Source organism: Lepidochelys kempii, chromosome 2 (assembly GCF_965140265.1).
Source record: "Lepidochelys kempii isolate rLepKem1 chromosome 2, rLepKem1.hap2, whole genome shotgun sequence".
Taxonomy (NCBI): Eukaryota; Metazoa; Chordata; order Testudines; family Cheloniidae; genus Lepidochelys; species Lepidochelys kempii.
In genome coordinates, this window is record NC_133257.1 from 23,677,046 (window position 1) to 23,683,045 (window position 6,000).

Here is a 6,000-nt window from a genome sequence, read left to right on the forward strand (position 1 = left end):
GTTACCATACACACTGTAAGGAGAGTGATCCGGTAAGGTAAGCTATTACCAGCAGGAGAGCAGGGGGTGGGGAGGAGCCTTTTGTAGTGATAATCAAGGTGGGCCATTTCCAGCAGTTGACAAGAACATTCAAAAACTAGTTGGAGAACACTTCAATCTCTTTGGTCACGCGATTACAGACCTAAAAGTGGCAATTCTTCAATAAAAAAGCTTCAAAAACAGACTCCAATGAGAGACTGCTGAATTGGAATTAATTTGCAAACTGGATGCAATTAACTTAGGCTTGAATAAAGACTGGGAGTGAATGTGTCATTACACAAAGTAAAACTATTTCCTCATGTTTATTCCCCCCACCCCCACCCCGCTGTTCCTCAGACGTTCTTGTGAACTGCTAGAAATGGCCCACCTTGATTATCATTGTAAAAGGTTTTATCCCTCCTGCTCTCCTGCTGGTAATAGCTCACCTTACACCTATTTAGCTGATCACTCTCCTTACAGTGTATGGTAACACCCATTGTTTCATGTTTTCTGTGTATATAAATCTCCCCACTGTATTTTCCACAGAATGCATCCAATGAAGTGGGCTGTAGCTCACGAAAGCGTATGCTCAAATAAATTTGTTAGTCTCTAAGGTGCCACAGACTAACACGGCTGCTACTCTGAAACCAATCTTATTTAGGCTTCCCTGTAGTACATACAATTATAATGACAACAATTATTGTCATATCTAGAAAAAAGAAAAGGACGACTTGTGGCACCTTAGAGACTAACCAATTTATTAGAGCATAAGCTTTCGTGAGCTACAGCTCACTTCTTCAGATGCATATCGTGGAAACTGCAGCAGGCTTTATATATACACAGAGAATATGAAACAATACCTATTCCCACCCCACTGTCCTGCTGGTAATAGCTTATCTAAAGTGATTTCCAGCACAAATCCAGGTTTTCTCACCCTCCACCCCCCCACACAAATTCACTCTCCTGCTGGTGATAGCCCATCCAAAGTGAGCTGTAGCTCACGAAAGCTTATGCTCTAATATGCATCTGAAGAAGTGAGCTGTAGCTCACGAAAGCTTATGCTCTAAGGACAGTGGGGTGGGAATAGGTATTGTTTCATATTCTCTGTGTATATATAAAGCCTGCTGCAGTTTCCACGATATGCATCTGAAGAAGTGAGCTGTAGCTCACGAAAGCTTATGCTCTAATAAATTGGTTAGTCTCTAAGGTGCCACAAGTCGTCCTTTTCTTTTTGTGAATACAGACTAACACGGCTGTTACTCTGAAACCTGTCATATCTAGATGTGTTGGATATCAGAAATACACCATCAGATGGATGGCTGCCCCTATCACGAGGCAGCCGTCCATCCAAGTAGACGGATTAAAAGGACTTTGCTTCCCACAAGACCTAAGTGAGGAGGATGTAAAGATCCTAAACCTCTGAAGGTCCCCAGGAATTGCAGGACTGGGAATGTCCATAGACACAGAAACAGGAGCTGTCCACATGGACATGAGACACTTGGAGGCCATTTTTAATATGGCCATGTCCCTTTAAGCATAGCAATAAATGTTCAAGTGTTTATCTTTTCCCATTTAACCTATGTTTGAGGTAATTTATGACTTTTTTCTTTGGGTCTGTTTTATTTGTTGAAATTTCTTTTTGATTTTCTAGTTTTTACTGACCTAAGAAGCAGATGGAAATAAATACCCTCCTGCAACTTGAAAGGGCCACTGGCCACATTTTTCTAGTCAGTGAACAGGGCCCCACTGTTTGAGTTACTCAGAAACTGAAGTTTTAATTAAGGAAAGGTCGCACTGAAATCAATCATTAGCAACAAGTAATGGTTTGCATTCTAGATAACAGCCTGAGGCAAAGGGGTGACTCTAACAAACTGGAGACCTGACTCTCACCTCGCTTAGTGCCCAGTCCAAAGCATATTGAAATCAACAGGAAGACTTCTACTGGTTTCAATGGCATTTGGATCAGGCCCTTTTATGTGTGCAACTTAACTTTAGATGACTTACTCCTGATTTAAGCTGGTGTAAATGAGAAGACAATCAGGCCATGGATGTTCCCAACACTTCTCAGCACTTCTGAGAGAACTACATCTATCTCAAACCCTAAATCAAAGGGTATGTTGACATTGCAGATGGAAGTGTACTTTCCAGGTCAAATAGAGCCACACATACTAACTTTGATCAAGCTAGTGCACTAAAAATAGCAGTGCAGTTAAGGTGGTACGGACAATGGATTCGGATAGTCACCTGGGTACATACCTAGAGCCTCAGACAGGATTGTATTTGGGCCACTAGACAGTGCTGCCAGCCACACCATCATGGCTAAACTGCTATTTTTAGTATGTTAGCTTGATCAAAGCTACTGTGTGCACATCTGCCCAAACTGGAAATTACACCTCTGGCTGCAGTGTAGACATACCCAAAGGGTTCTCTGTTTATAATAGCAGTAATCCGTTTTAAAAAGCTACCTTCCTGTGTCATGCCGTACTCAGTAAGGCTGACTTGACGGTTCTGAAAAATCAGCTCCCTTTTCACATTTAACGACCAGGGTTTGAAACTAGAGTTCAATCAGTTTATAATTAAACCTAGATTACTTTGAAACAGAACGTAACTGATGAGAAGACTGTATTTGCTAGGCTTGTCAGTCCTACCTCTTTCATGACCAAAATCAATAGTTAATCAACTTCAAAGACTCACAAAACATATGAGCCAGATACCATTTCCCCTATTGTATTTTATTGATAGAATTAGTTAATATCAAATCATGAGCGATGAAAAAAGTGCTTGGATAGAACATCTACTTTTGATTAAGTAGAGATTTTGATAGACCCCATGGCCCTGATCCTGTGGTTGGATTAGTAAGGGCAGTGACCCTGTGCCCATTCAGAGAGCCACCGATTTCAGTAGGACTCCACAGGGTCCTGTGTGGGGGCTGATTGCAGGAACAAGGTTTATCATTATGTCTAACTGTTGTGGCAAAAGCAGATAACTTTTCTCAGTCTAATAGTGCCTTCATAGAATATGGTTTTATATATATTTGAAAAGTCAGAAATACATTTTCCATGGAATGGACATTTTTGAAAAATTCCAGGAAGGGATCCGGCAACCAAGAGGCTGTGTAGCCAAGGAACAAGGCAGCTGGAAGCCTGGGAAGCTGGATAGTCTGGGAGCTGGATAGTTGAGAACCTAGGGTAACTAGGCTGGCTGGCCACTTGGTTCCATTGAAAGTTTTGACAGAACGGACACATTCTTGTGGAACATTTCAGTTCCATCAAATCAGCACTTTCCAACAGAAAACTGTTCCTTAAGAAAAATTCCATGCAGCTCAATTCCTAAGTCACTTAGGTGCTTTTGAAAATTTTACCCTGTGTCCCTTTAAATGATTACAGTGAAGCTCCTCACTCTCAGTGGTCCTAGAGGACATTGCTATCTTTCTACTGTAAAGTAAAGGTAAATTTAGGCTAAAAATGGGCTGCCTGGTTTCTGTCTTGAGTTACTGTGATGCTAAAACGGGGTGGGCAAACTATGGCCCGGAGACCACGTCCGGCCTGTCAGATGTTTTCATCCGGCCCTTGAGCACTCACCAGGGAGTGGGGTCTGGTGCTTGCCCTGCTCCATGCATGCCGTGGTTCCACCCAGCTCCCGGAAGCAGCGGTATGTCCCCGCTCTGGCTTGTAGGCATAGGGGCATGCTGCTGCCGAACCACGGCCAATGGGAGCTGCAGGGGCGGCGCCTGCAGATGGGGCAGCGCGCAGAGCTGCCTGGCTGCGCCTCCATGTGGGAGCTGGAGGGGCGACATGCTGCTGCTTCTGGGAGCTGCTTGAGGTAAGTGCTGCCTGGAGACCTCCTCCCACACCCCAACCCCCTGCCCCAGCCCTGATCCCCCTCCCACCCTCCTAACCCTGAGTCCCAACCCAGAGCATCCTCTTGCATCCCAAACCCTTTATCCCCAGCCCCATCCCAGAGTCCGCACACCTAGCCGGAACCCTCATCCCCCACCCTGCTCCCCAACTCCCTACCCCAGCCCAGAGCCCCCACCCATACCCTGAACTCCTAATTTCTGGCCCCACCCCAGAGCCTTCACCCCCAGCTGGAGCCCTCGCAACCTCCTGCACCCCACCCCAATTTTGTGAGCATTCATGGCCTGCCATACAATTTCCTTATCCAGATGTGGCTCTCAAGCCAAAAAGTTTGCCCACCCCTGCACTGAAACCATTGTACACTTGGGAAAACCCAAACTGTCAGAGTCCTTTTTGAAAAGGATCATAATAATTTAATGCTCCTGGTTAGATCAACTCCTTAGGGACTTCAGTAAATCAAGGAAAAGGTCTTTCAACCAATTATCAAGAGGCTCCTCTTTGAAAGTATTGTTTTAGTGCCTATAAATCTGCAGATACATTCATTGGAAAGTCAAAAACCGCTTTAATCAGTTATCAACTCAAATCAGTTCTAAAGCCAGAAGAGCTGCCTCACAGTCCCAGAAGGATTTTTCCTGTCTCATCCTTATCTTTTCTATCTCTTACAGAAAAAAAAATAAAGGTTGTGTTTATTCCCAGAATATATTTTGTCCAGTATTCCCAACATTTCTCACTCGTGTGTCAAATCAGAAAAGCTAGGGAGGATAATGAGATACAGGACAGTTAGAAACCCTGGTTCTCCATCATGCCTGAGATATGCTTGGCATAGAAACAGAGATGGAGGTATTCCTTGGCGGAGAGATTTGCTGCCTTTATAGCCACTGTGGTGTATCACAACACAACAAAAATGGTTATTAGAAAATGCCTGCATGTCATTGGGCCCGATTCTGCTCTCACATAAAACAATGTAAATTAGAAGCAATCAATGAAGTCAACTGAGTAACATGGATGTAAAACTGGTGTGAGTTCAAAATAAAGTTCTTTAGAATACATAGGTGATATCACTGGGGAAAGAGGTTGTGGTGGTGCATGAAATTTTTCTAATAACCTACACAACTCTATTTTATGCTCTATTATAAAACAATACTGACACAGGTATTAAAAAAGAAGCTGCCCATTTTTATTCATGTATATATTCATAGACTTCAGGGACGGAAAGAACCACAGTGAAGATCTAGTCTGACCTCTTGTATAACACATTCCATAAAGTTTCACCAAGTGATTCCTGCATCATGCCAATAACCTCTGTTTGAGCTAGAGCACAACCTTTAGAAAGACATCTAGTCCTGATTTAGAGAAATAGAATCTTTCTAAACTTTAATTAACAAGCAGACACCAATTAACTAACTCTGTAATCTATCTTACGCATTTATTTGAAAGGCTAAAAAGGCACAGTGTGTGCAGTGAGAGATCAAACAATTCAAAGGACAAATAAGGCAACCTACTCCAAGCACAATAGAAATGAGGAAGACAAGATCTGGGGAAATCTACAGGCTCTGTAAAAAAATTAGATTCTCTAGGTGCCTTGGTTTATCCAGCTCTAGAAGAGATATAAAAATGCCTGCTGTGCCAATGGCACTCATGAAACCCCACATTTGTAAACACCAAATAGGTAACTTCATCTCCACACAAGCACTCATGCATGTAACTACATGGCAGTTGCCTATCTGTGATATGAAATGCAGGTTTCAGGAGGTGCATGCCTATTTTTGCTGGTGCCCCCACAGTGTCATTCTTTGAAAAGGTAGCCCAGTGATTCTGGCTAGAAAAGAGGGATGATGGTTTTGAGATAATGGCATGAACTGGAACACAAGAGACCCATTTTAAATTCTTAGCTCTGACTGAGACTTGCCAGGTGACCTTGGGCAGGCAAGTCACTTAGACTGAGATTTTCAAAAATGACTAGTGATTTTGGGTGCCCAAATCGAAACACACTAACACAGCCTGGTTTACAGAGTGCTTGGCTTCTGCCCTGTGAGAATCAGGACCTTTTATGATGTTGCAAGATGGGCACCCAAAAATGGCAGCATCCAAAATCACTAGTCATTTTTAATAATCTTTTCTTTAA